This window comes from Oncorhynchus masou, chromosome 28, assembly GCF_036934945.1.
Source record: "Oncorhynchus masou masou isolate Uvic2021 chromosome 28, UVic_Omas_1.1, whole genome shotgun sequence".
In the NCBI taxonomy this organism is placed as follows: Eukaryota; Metazoa; Chordata; class Actinopteri; order Salmoniformes; family Salmonidae; genus Oncorhynchus; species Oncorhynchus masou.
In genome coordinates this window covers 67,202,936-67,217,201 of record NC_088239.1, presented here as the reverse complement: position 1 = coordinate 67,217,201, position 14,266 = coordinate 67,202,936, and the positions used below count along the sequence as shown (strand labels likewise).

General features: G+C 39.5%; 1 long non-coding RNA gene across 1 annotated transcript in view; it reads right to left on the bottom strand.

Moving 5' to 3' along the window:
• LOC135518131 (uncharacterized) overlaps window positions 1-4,910 on the bottom strand; it is a 56,411-nt gene extending 51,501 nt beyond the window's left edge. The window contains exons 1-2 of the long non-coding RNA XR_010452114.1: window positions 4,599-4,910; window positions 2,466-2,559 (exon numbers count right to left, since the gene is read on the bottom strand). This is a non-coding gene — a long non-coding RNA (uncharacterized LOC135518131). The remainder of the gene's footprint in view (window positions 1-2,465; window positions 2,560-4,598) is intronic.
• Between the last annotated feature and the right edge of the window lie 9,356 nt (window positions 4,911-14,266).

The window sequence follows — 14,266 nt, the reverse complement described above, 5'->3', positions numbered from 1 at the left end:
CCAAGCAAGATATACATCTCCTTCAAATGTGGATATTTAGTTGTGTTGACAACACAAAAATCAACCAGAGCTTGAAACCCTTGGTATTGACTATTTTTTGTGAAACTATGTGTTGAATTGAAACAATAGCTGTTAATGACTTTGCAATTGCTATAATAGCCCTGAATGTTATCATTGATGATAGGCCTATATAAGTGATAAAGTATGGTCACATTCCATTTGCTCTGTTAAGCCTACCCTTTAGAATGACCTTAATAACAACAGTGCATCTATTTCGTTTTTAAGAGGATATCTCTTAATAATCATTCTCACGATATCACATTGGTAATTTTCAGTGACAAATATCATAGCTAAGCAGGGCTGGGCCTGGTTAAAACCCTGGATGGGCCACTAAAGGGTAGCTGTCGACAGATCAATTCTACAGTAGAAGGTGCTGCCCAGTCTAGTTTTTTTTCTTCTATTAGTGAATATACATTGAAGATCTGATGTTGTTTTAAAGGTAGAAATGCAATATATTTTATACAAGGTTTGTTTATGTTGAAATTTGGTTACCATGATGACATAACCACCTCTCTGACCTATGATCTTTGACCTCTGGTCAACTGTGACCTTTGATACTTTAACATTTTGTTTCTAGGTTACCTCTGGGTCGTTCCACCTCAAAAAACACAAGAAAGAGGGTTTAGACACTGACCATCTCAGATTGTTCTGAAATGGTTTATGTTGTTGGAAACAGATAAGATTAGCATTCCTGCAACATAATTAAAAAAATATATATAAGCAGGTTGACATTGTCATGAGTCTTGTCCTGGAGGCAGAACTGGCGATATAGTAAAATTTTTATGAAAACAAAAACCTTAATTTAAGGTTAGGCATTAGGGTTAGCAGTGTGGTTAAGTTTAGGGTAAGGTACAAAATCAGATTTTATGACTTTGTGGCTATGCCAGCTAGTGACCACTCTGCAGAGATCCCTCCAGAACAAGATTCATGATGATTACAAAATGACATATTGGTTTACTTAAAAAGGCTCTGCATGGTCATTTCGACATCTGAAGTAGCCATATAGCATTTACTGTGATGCAGTCTCCGCAGACTTCAGGGCTTTCAAACTTCTTGTGCTCAGCAGAGCTATTGTGAAGTTAGCTGTCAAGGAGGTGAGTTTGTGTTTATACACAATGTACCGCCCCCAGCTACCATTAACCAATTATGTCAATGCAGAGTATTATGGAGCCCTCCGCATTGTTACAACATTTGAGAGGCGCACGGCGATGCGGTGCGGAGCCTGATTTGGTCTCTGCATGCCGCCGGAGGCTCCGCTATAGTAGCAGGATTAGCGTGGGGGGTCCGTGGGGGGCTTTTTACCATTTCCTTGGATTCCTCATGTCTTACTCATTGTTAGAAAAAGTTTTGTCCAAATCGGATATTAGGTTCTATATTTATTGAATATTACATGAATCCTATCAATTTAAATGGCCAATTTGGGTGCAATCAATTAGCTTAATTTCTCAGAGACCAAATTATATTTAAACAAAATAATGTTGCAGGAATGCTAATCTTATCGGTTTCTAACTACAGAAATTACTTCAGAACCATCTGAGATGGTGGGTGTCATGGGGGGCTGAAATGACATGGAACGACCCCTCTTGCTTAATCCTAATGACCATGGCTGACAGTCTACTGTGTGATACAGTACAATAGGTTGACTGTATTTATCATAAGTAGCCTTACGCCTTTAGTGTAGGCTTTACCTTGTGGTCTCTTGTGTCATTACAGTCTAGTTGGTCATGTCACATCCCTGACAGGCAGGGTTTGTGGTGTAGATTCTGGAAGACTAACTACTGTATACAATTACACTGCAACAATTCCATAGCTACTGTTAGCCACTGTCTGACTGGCTATCACTACAGTACTGTGTGATTGCAGTGTGTCCATGCTGAAACTCTCTAGTGTATCTGAGCTTAAAATATATCTGGTGGTACTGCCCTAACGCTGCCATACACTCTGGCCTCAGAACCAGGGCGCTACTTGCAACGCGTGCGTGTGTGCGTGCGTGCGTGCGTGCGTGTGTGTGTGTGCGTGCGCGCGCGTGTGTGTGTGTGTGTGTGTCTGAGAGTATGTGTGCCTATGAGTAAATTGATGGAGGAGAGAATATACTTATAAACGTCCTATGGAACATGAGTTGAGAGCATGCTTTGAAATACCCCCTTACAATATACTCAGCTTGGTGAGATGCTTTCATTGTTGTTAAAATGCTACTGGAATTACTGTGCCTTTGTTGTTAACAGGCCTGGCTCACATAAATAAGAGGTAGTGTGTGTGTGTGTGTGTGTGTGTGTGTGTGTGTGTGTGTGTGTGTGTGTGTGTGTGTGTGTGTGTGAGAGAACAGTATATGTGTGTGTCAGCAAGAGTGATGGAAGTGACAGGGAACAATGACAGCAGGCTTGTCAGGTGAGATTCATACTTACGCAGCAGCATCTTTCCTCAGGGTGTATAATTCTAGCAGTTTGATGATTGTACAGCAGTTTTTCCATGCTGCCAGTCCCTCAGTGAAACAGGATCCTGTAACACAACAAAATGAACCATATTTCTGTCTGCTTCAGGCTCATCCATTATTAATAGCAGGTGTAACACTCTGGGTGGTCCACTAGACCACTAATGACCAAACTAGACCCCCATGGGACATACATAACAGAAACACACTTGACCCCCATGGGACATACACAACAGGAACACACTAGACCCCCATGGGACATACATAACAGGAACACACTTGACCCCCATGGGACATACACAACAGGAACACACTAGACCTCCATGGGACATACACAACAGGAACACACTAGACCCCCATGGGACATACACAACAGGAACACACTAGACCCCCATGGGACATACACAACAGGAACACACTAGACCCCCATGGGACATACACAACAGGAACACACTAGACCCCCATGGGACATACACAACAGGAACACACTAGACCTCCATGGGACATACACAACAGGAACACACTAGACCTCCATGGGACATACATAACAGGAACACACTTGACCCCCATGGGACATACACAACAGGAACACACTAGACCTCCATGGGACATACACAACAGGAACACACTAGACCTCCATGGGACATACACAACAGGAACACACTAGACCCCCATGGGACATACACAACAGGAACACACTAGACCCCCATGGGACATACACCACAATAACACACTAGACCTCCATGGGACATACACAACAGGAACACACTAGACCCCCATGGGACATACACAACAGGAACACACTAGACCCCCATGGGACATACACAACAGGAACACACTAGACCTCCATGGGACATACATAACAGGAACACACTTGACCCCCATGGGACATACACAACAGGAACACACTAGACCTCCATGGGACATACACAACAGGAACACACTAGACCTCCATGGGACATACACAACAGGAACACACTAGACCCCCATGGGACATACACAACAGGAACACACTAGACCCCCATGGGACATACACCACAATAACACACTAGACCTCCATGGGACATACACAACAGGAACACACTAGACCCCCATGGGACATACACAACAGGAACACACTAGACCCCCATGGGACATACACAACAGGAACACACTAGACCTCCATGGGACATACACAAAAGGAACATATTTGCAGTAAAGACACTCCCCAGAGATCGTCTATTTGCTTGTGTGTGTGTGTGGTGTGTGTGTGTGTGTGTGTGTGGGTTTGAGCAGATAAAAGTAGCCTACTGCTGTAGAGTAGTAGGAGATTTTGTAAGTCCATCCACGCATCCAACACTACAGTTCTAGTAAACAGGTGCAGTTCCAATAGCTTCCACTGTCAAGCTCCAGTTGGCTAAAGAACCAATACTTCATACTTTCTGTTTGCCCTGTGTATTTCAGGTCAGGGAGAGTACATTACTCACTGAAAATGTACCTTCATTTGGGTTTAATCATTCGTGTTATGATTAAAAGCAGGTGTCTCACTGTCTGAATTGGATGTGTGTGTATATAAACTACATATGAATCTATGATATTTGCACCAGACCCAGTCTCATACTGTATCTCCTGTATGTCTCTCCCAGGTGCGCTATAAACCTATGGACCTGGTGCCCTTAGAGACCACCCTGATAGAACACTCAGACACAGACTGACAGAAAGACTAAAACAGCGGACTGAAACACACATGAGAGATTGAGATAAAGCCAAACCTAGAGACAGAAACGAATACTGAAACGCATGTAGAACGACTGAGGCTTTAATGGAACAGAGGGACATGTGCAAGTGATTGACTGGTAAGAGATCAAAGTTTTCTCAGCATGCTAAACCAGAATGGAAATGTAGCTCTACTCCGACTCGGGTGGTTTATTTATTTGGCACATGTGTTGACTGAACATACGTCAGACAGACTGGCAGCAGTGGTGAGTAGTGTGTGTGTGCCGCCCGCTAGAGCATTCATCATAGAAACGTGTTCAGTGATCGCGTGTGTGAGAGGGAGTAAAGAAGGAGGGAGAGACAGACAGAGAGAAAGAGACAGTGAGAGAGCGGTGGAAGTGTCGCACATTACCGATGGGAAACAAACATTAACAGGATAATCCCAGTTTCCTTCTCGTCCTCCTTTCCCTCACTCACGCACTCACTTACAACTGAGAACCTGCGGTAGCACGGGTCGGTGGATTCTTCCTCTTCATTTCAAACCTTGAGCGGAGAATTTTACTTTTGCCAGTTGTCTGTCTGTTCCAGCGCTGTGTTTTTATTCATGACAAGTAGTAGGCTATTGCCGTTCCGGATTTAAAGTGAATTCCCTTTTCTGAACGGGCTCGAGGATTTTCCCCTGTACAGTTCAACTGGACAAGCCTTGTGAAAACGCCCAGGCGTAACGCACACTAATATCAGACAAAGCAGCTCGTGAGGAGAAAAGTAAGTGTGTCCACGCCTCTACGGTGGTTCATTTATTATATTCGTTTAGAAAGTTTACCCAGTTGGTACAGTTTGCGCTATTGACAGATTTGCTCCCCAAACTCGACCGTAAACGCATAACACGAGTCTGTCATTACGAGGCTGTAATAGATGCGTAATAATGGAAAACCATGTTTTTCATAGAGTATAAACCAGCCTAGTGAGATACATGTGAATTATGTAGACTTGTTTATTCATATCAAGTATTGTCTTCATGTCAATTTTGTCAAAGTTGATTGCGCTCGCTACATGTATATATGTTAGAGAAAGTGAAATCACAGGCAGAGGCCATGCACTTACATTTTCAGTATATTCAAAGTCATTTTGAGAAAATAAACAATCTATTATATTTTTCAGTGTAGGCTACCAATGCAAGTAAGGGGCTTGTGCATCCAGGGCATTGTGACCATGATAACAGGCTAGAGCAGAGGCACAGAGGGATGTCTGCCCCTTAGGTCCACCCGGAGAGAGACAGTGTGTGTAGATGTATGTTCCAGCCAGGACTAACACACCTGACCTGATCCTTGGCTCCTCTCCTCTGGATAAGCCTCTAGTGTCTGTGTCTTGCCCATTGAGCCAGAGAGATCAGCTCAGGTCTCTGGGGTTACAGGTGGATTAAAGACTAAAAACTAGCCTCACCAGCCAGCCACGTCTCAGCTTTATGGACCAACACATGGCTGGGAGTGGGAACACATGTCTGGGCAGGGGTGCACAACACAGACCCTCGAGTTCCACAGTCCTGACGCTTTTAGTTTATCGCTAGCATTCTACTTGATCAATTGATTGTCACTCGATCAATTGTGCTGATTGGCTGGAGGTTAACGAGGTAGTAAACCAGAAAACTCTGTAGGCCTCATTCACTTCTCTCTTCACCACAGGCAGACCTGATTAAATCCCAAACATGTTGTTTATTTAAAAGTACATGGCAGAGGATGCGCTGCATTGTCCCCATTATGGGCCTTAAAGGGTCAATCAGCATTTGCTACATACATTTTTGGACTTATAAGTTAATAATTAGTTCAACTGTCGCAGCCCATCAGAACCCAAAATATAAGCTGTTTTTACTCCAGTGGGGGGGACTGCTTTGTTATTGTTTCTACTGCTGATTGCCACTTTAACTCTGAACCCCCTGTCTCATAAGACAGCCTGGACTTTGCCCCAACGCATGTGTTCTAGTGAGTGCAATGTCATCTGTCACTGCCGTAAAACAATCTAGTTACTTAGTGTTGCATCCTCCATCCTCCAGTTATAGAGTCTAATACAGAGGAGTCTTTGTCTGCTTGTTGCCTGTAGCTACAGTAGTGTTAATCAGTAGTCTTGTTCAGAAACTTCCCCCCACTCTAGTCTCCTCTAGTCTGAAGTATTTATAGTGGATCATGTGGCCATAGTGGAGAATAGGGTGAAAACGGTGACGTAGAAAGCATCTACTGGCCAACTTGGTAGGGCTGTAGGACACCAAGTCATGTCCTTTACTTCTTATTCTCTTCCTGACAAAGTGATAGAACAACTAGATGTTTTGACATGTTTTATTTGCAGTTCTCATTGCGCAGTGTTGAAGTTGACACAGACTCTATGTCTGGGGGCTGGGAATGACTGCCAGCCTGCCACCACACTGAGACTCGTCTACGTCCACCCCACCGCCCCCAGCCCACTACCCCTCCCATCCTCTATCTGCCCCCTGCCCGGTACCCATCCATCTAACCCACCTACCCCCCTACCCTTGCCCCTCTGACACTGGCATGTAGATCGTCCTGCCAAGATATACAAGGGCATTGCCACCCTGTCTCTCTTTCTCTCTCTCTTTCTCTCTCACTCTCACTCTCTCTTTCTTTCTTTCTCTTTCTCTCTCTTTCCCCCCCATCCAGCCTCAAAATACACACTTACACATTCTGTCTAGCCTGGCCGACTCCATGTCTATATGTCTGGCTGTCTGTGTTTGGTCCAGGGAGAGGCTGGGATCAAAAATCCGCCCAGTCATTTCTAATACCTCAGCCCATGTCTTTACTTCAGGCCCCCATTATTAGCCATAATGATCATTCTGCACAAAACTCATTATTTACACCGGCCCACTGGGATACAGATGGACCAGCACACCTGGCATTTGCCTGAAATTCCCTACGGCCAGTCCGTTTTTGCTCTGGTCCTACATATATACATATATACATATATACATACATACACACACACACACACACGCACACACACACACACACACACACACACACACACACACACACACACACACACACACACACACACACACACACACACACACACACACACACACACACACACACACACACACACACGTATAGTATGGGGGTAAATGAGGACTCTGAATCATCTTCATGTTGTGAATGTGGGTGTTAAGGGGGTTAGTTAGGGTAAATGAGGACTGTGCTGTATGGCATTGGTCCATCTCTGTTCTGTACTTCTATTGTCTGTTTGTCTCTGTCTCAGTGTGAACTAAATACAGGCAGCTCCACTTTGTTTGGGGTACGAAGTTAATTATTTTATTTTTGGAGCACCGCTGGTTTACATTTAGGCTATTCATAGAGGAGGAAGTATGTGTGTGTGTGTGTGTGTGTGTGTGTGTGTGTGTGTGTGTGTGTGTGTGTTTGCACGCACGCACGTCGAGGGGAAGTCGGGTGGAAACCTGCTGTCATCCTGGTTTGGTTTACAGGCTCTACGTTATGTCCTCTTAGAGGGAACACACATGCTGGGAAAAGATCTAACTAACACACACATATAAACTTCCAGGTTTGATAGAATGCTGAGTTGGCTTGACACGGAATGTTCTATATTTACTCCAAAGCAGAGAAATATGGTGTTTCCTGAAACAGCCTCACTGTCTGAATGACTGAATGAAAGCACATCATTTTAAATGTATCCTGGTTGGCATGTTGGTGATTGTTTTTATTCGATATTATGTCCTAGCAAGCTTGATTATATCTGGTGCTGGCAGATATTGTGTAGAAGAGCTGTGTGTAAAATGTGCCTTTGTTGGTCAGTGGGGAGTCTGTAAAGATCTGCTCTATTCTCCTCTAGTCAGGGATGTTACGTTGTGGCACACTGGAGCTGTCGTTACCTATCAAATTCTCTCAGATCACCGGATAGGGGTTAGGGATGGTATGTTGTGATCAAATCAAATTTTATTAGTCACATACACATGGCTAGCAGATGTTATTGCAAGTGTAGCGAAATTCTTGATGACAGCCTGGTTACAAGTCTGTTTCTGCTTTAGCTATTCAAAAACATACCTTCAAATATATAGCTCATAACATTTGGGCCCAACTTGCTAAGAAAAGACAAATTAGCTGTTAGTGTAATTATATCAAGCTAGTGTATTTATATTAAGAAGCAAAGTGAAAACTCCATCATTGTCATCAACTTTGTTGCATATGCCGCATTGACAATGCAGACTGAACGCAAGTGTCTCGTCGTTGAGGAACATCAAATGCGCTCCTTGAGTGTCAAGGGGCAGGGCTAGGTCTGTGTGGAACGCAGCATGGAGAGAGAGAGCAGAGAAAGATGACTCAAGTAGCGAAGTAAACTGTACAAATGGTCATTACACACAACGTATCACATTTAACAAGCCAAACATTCAAATACCGTTATAGAAGATAAAGTAAAAACCCAACACCTTACTCATTGTCATGTCATTGACAAACCTGTGATCTCTCTCTAGCTCTCTATTTCGCTCTCTTCCCCCCCCCCCCCCTTTCTCCTCACATTCCTCCAGCCATGCTTCTGCCTCTGACTGTAAGCTGGTAACTGTGTGTGTGTGTGTGTGTGTGTGTGTGTGTGTGTGTGTGTGTGTGTGTGTGTGTGTGTGTGTGTGTGTGTGTGTGTGTGTGTGTGTGTGTGTGTGTGTGTGTGTGTGTGTGTGTGTGTGTGTGTGTGTGTGTGTGGGACACTATAAGCCATGTTGGCTCTACTTGTGTCTAGCTACTTAAGAGGATCTTAAAGAGCCTATAGGCCAGGAAGACCGCACTCACACACGTAACATATGAGTTACCAATTTGTAAGTCGCTCTGGATAAGAGCGTCTGCTAAATGACTTAGATGTAATGTTAAATGTTATCACTATTTCCCTTTGAAGTACACTGTATCTCCCTCCATTTCTTCTCTCTGTTTCCTCATGAGAGAGGCCTGATTAACACACGGAGGGAAGGAGGGATGAGGAGAGAATATAACACACTCACTCCCTTCAGAGGATATTGGACTCGCCCCCCACCCAACCCAAAATAGTTATTATAATGTATATGTCAATAGGTTATGATAGAGATAAGGTTAGGTGTCATGGATAAGGGGAGGGGGTCCTGGGGGTTGCTGGTCCTGTAAAAAAAGATCAGGTGTGCTCGATTAGGTGTGTGTGTAACCTGCAGTGGCTTAGTGTTACACAATAAGCTGTGGACTGAATCCTTCAGATCCTTTGTGGCAAGTCACACAAGACACAGGTGACAACAAACAGGACTCCTCACCTGGACTTGTACTGTGCTGGATGTGTTTTGGATCGGGAAATTATGTAAATGTCAACATTTTAATAGAATATGATGTGACGTCAACATTCTAATAGAATATGATGTGAGGTCAACATTCTAATAGAATATGATGTGAGGTCAACATTCTAATAGAATATGATGTGAGGTCAACATTCTAATAGAATATGATGTGAGGTCAACATTCTAATAGAATATGATGTGATGTCAACATTCTAATAGAATATGATGTGATGTCAACATTCTAATAAAATATGATGTGAGGTCGACATTCTAATAGAATATGATGTGATGTCAACATTCTAATAGAATATGATGTGAGGTCAACATTCTAATAAAATATGATGTGAGGTCGACATTCTAATAGAATATGATGTGATGTCAACATTCTAATAGAATATGATGTTGGGTCGACATTCTAATAGAATATGATGTGAGGTCGACATTCTAATAGAATATGATGTGATGTCGACATTCTAATATAATATGATGTGAGGTCAACATTCTAATAGAATATGATGTGATGTCAACATTCTAATAGAATATGATGTGAGGTCAACATTCTAATAAAATATGATGTGAGGTCGACATTCTAATAGAATATGATGTGATGTCAACATTCTAATAGAATATGATGTGATGTCAACATTCTAATAGAATATGATGTTGGGTCGACATTCTAATAGAATATGATGTGAGGTCGACATTCTAATAGAATATGATGTGATGTCAACATTCTAATAGAATATGATGTTGGGTCGACATTCTAATAGAATATGATGTGAGGTCGACATTCTAATAGAATATGATGTGATGTCGACATTCTAATAGAATATGATGTGATGTCGACATTCTAATAGAATATGATGTGAGGTCGACATTCTAATAGAATATGATGTGATGTCGACATTCTAATATAATATGATGTGATGTCAACATTCTAATATAATATGATGTGATGTCAACATTCTAATAGAATATGATGTGATGTCAACATTCTAATAGAATATGATGTGATGTCAACATTCTTATAGATTGTGATGTCAAGATTCTTATAGAATATGATGTGATGTCAAGATTCTTATAGAATATGATGTGATGTCAACATTCTAATAGAATATGATGTGATGTCAACATTCTAATAGAATATGATGTGATGTCAACATTCTAATAGAATATGATGTGATGTCAACATTCTAATAGAATATGATGTGATGTCAACATTCTAATAGAATATGATGTGAGGTCAACATTCTAATAAAATATGATGTGAGGTCGACATTCTAATAGAATATGATGTGATGTCAACATTCTAATAGAATATGATGTTGGGTCGACATTCTAATAGAATATGATGTGAGGTCGACATTCTAATAGATTGTGATGTCAAGATTCTTATAGAATATGATGTGATGTCAAGATTCTTATAGAATATGATGTGATGTCAACATTTATTCTAATAGAATATGATGTGATGTCAACATTCTAATAGAATATGATGTGATGTCAACATTCTAATATAATATGATGTGAGGTCAACATTCTAATAGAATATGATGTGATGTCAACATTCTAATAGAATATGATGTGAGGTCAACATTCTAATAAAATATGATCTGAGGTCAACATTCTAATAGAATATGATCTGAGGTCAACATTCTAATAGAATATGATGTGATGTCGACATTCTAATATAATATGATGTGATGTCGACATTCTAATAGAATATGATGTGATGTCGACATTCTAATAGAATATGATGTGAGGTCGACATTCTAATAAAATATGATCTGAGGTCAACATTCTAATAGAATATGATCTGAGGTCAACATTCGAATAGAATATGATGTGAGGTCGACATTCTAATAGAATATGATGTGAGGTTGACATTCTAATAGAATATGATGTTGGATCGACATTCTAATAGAATATGATGTTGGATCAACATTCTAATAGAATATGAAGTGAGGTCGACATTCTAATAGAACATGATGTGAGGTCGACATTCTAATAGAAAATGATGTGATGTCGACATTCTAATATAATATGATGTGATGTCGACATTCTAATATAATATGATGTGATGTCGACATTCTAATAGAATATGATGTGATGTCGACATTCTAATAGAATATGATGTGATGTCAACATTCTAATAGAATATGATGTGATGTCAACATTCTAATAGAATATGATGTGATGTCAACATTCTTATAGACTATGATGTGATGTCAACATTCTAATAGATTGTGATGTCAAGATTCTTATAGAATATGATGTGATGTCAACATTCTAATAGAATATGATGTGATGTCAACATTCTAATATAATATGATGTGATGTCAACATTCTAATAAAATATGATGTGAGGTCGACATTCTAATAGAATATGATGTGATGTCAACATTCTAATAGAATATGATGTTGGGTCGACATTCTAATAGAATATGATGTGAGGTCGACATTCTAATAGAATATGATGTGATGTCGACATTCTAATATAATATGATGTGAGGTCAACATTCTAATAGAATATGATGTGATGTCAACATTCTAATAGAATATGATGTGAGGTCAACATTCTAATAAAATATGATGTGAGGTCAACATTCTAATAGAATATGATGTGATGTCAACATTCTAATAGAATATGATGTGATGTCAACATTCTAATAGAATATGATGTTGGGTCGACATTCTAATAGAATATGATGTGAGGTCGACATTCTAATAGAATATGATGTGATGTCAACATTCTAATAGAATATGATGTTGGGTCGACATTCTAATAGAATATGATGTGAGGTCGACATTCTAATAGAATATGATGTGATGTCGACATTCTAATAGAATATGATGTTGGGTCGACATTCTAATAGAATATGATGTGAGGTCGACATTCTAATAGAATATGATGTGATGTCGACATTCTAATATAATATGATGTGATGTCAACATTCTAATAGAATATGATGTGATGTCAACATTCTAATAGAATATGATGTGATGTCAACATTCTAATAGATTGTGATGTCAAGATTCTTATAGAATATGATGTGATGTCAAGATTCTTATAGAATATGATGTGATGTCAACATTCTAATAGAATATGATGTGATGTCAACATTCTAATAGAATATGATGTGATGTCAACATTCTAATAGAATATGATGTGATGTCAACATTCTAATAGAATATGATGTGATGTCAACATTCTAATAGAATATGATGTGAGGTCAACATTCTAATAAAATATGATGTGAGGTCGACATTCTAATAGAATATGATGTGATGTCAACATTCTAATAGAATATGATGTTGGGTCGACATTCTAATAGAATATGATGTGAGGTCGACATTCTAATAGATTGTGATGTCAAGATTCTTATAGAATATGATGTGATGTCAAGATTCTTATAGAATATGATGTGATGTCAACATTCTAATAGAATATGATGTGATGTCAACATTCTAATAGAATATGATGTGATGTCAACATTCTAATATAATATGATGTGAGGTCAACATTCTAATAGAATATGATGTGATGTCAACATTCTAATAGAATATGATGTGAGGTCAACATTCTAATAAAATATGATCTGAGGTCAACATTCTAATAGAATATGATCTGAGGTCAACATTCTAATAGAATATGATGTGATGTCGACATTCTAATAGAATATGATGTGATGTCGACATTCTAATAGAATATGATGTGATGTCGACATTCTAATAGAATATGATGTGAGGTCGACATTCTAATAAAATATGATCTGAGGTCAACATTCTAATAGAATATGATCTGAGGTCAACATTCGAATAGAATATGATGTGAGGTCGACATTCTAATAGAATATGATGTGAGGTTGACATTCTAATAGAATATGATGTTGGATCGACATTCTAATAGAATATGATGTTGGATCGACATTCTAATAGAACATGATGTGAGGTCGACATTCTAATAGAACATGATGTGAGGTCGACATTCTAATAGAAAATGATGTGATGTCGACATTCTAATATAATATGATGTGATGTCGACATTCTAATATAATATGATGTGATGTCGACATTCTAATAGAATATGATGTGATGTCGACATTCTAATAGAATATGATGTGATGTCAACATTCTAATAGAATATGATGTGATGTCAACATTCTAATAGAATATGATGTGATGTCAACATTCTTATAGACTATGATGTGATGTCAACATTCTAATAGATTGTGATGTCAAGATTCTTATAGAATATGATGTGATGTCAATATTCTTATAGAATATGATGTGATGTCAATATTCTTATAGAATATGATGTGATGTCAACATTCTAATATAATATGATGTGATGTAAAATGCAAACAGGGTTTGGGGACATCATAAAGCAGACAGTAAAGTCAACAACACTAACACATAATTTCTCATAACATTCTGTAGTATGATGCGAATGTATAATTTTTTTCTTGTGCCATGTTTTTATATCTTGCATTTCTTCAGTGGGAAGCAAATGCTATCTCTCTGATTATGAGTGAGATGTGGTGTTTTGAACTGAGTTGTGTGGTAGAGATGAGCTGTAAGTCTTAATCAGTGAGTTATTCTCCTCTCTCAGGTCAACCTGTTGAATTATCAACTATTTACTTATACACAAACATAGTTGAACCATTCTCTATGACTGCTCCACAAGGACTACTGTGTGTGTTTGATGGCATTTTAACTGATTTCTGTCTCTCTGTCTCTTTAAGGAGTGAATGTCAGAGGAATTGAGAGAA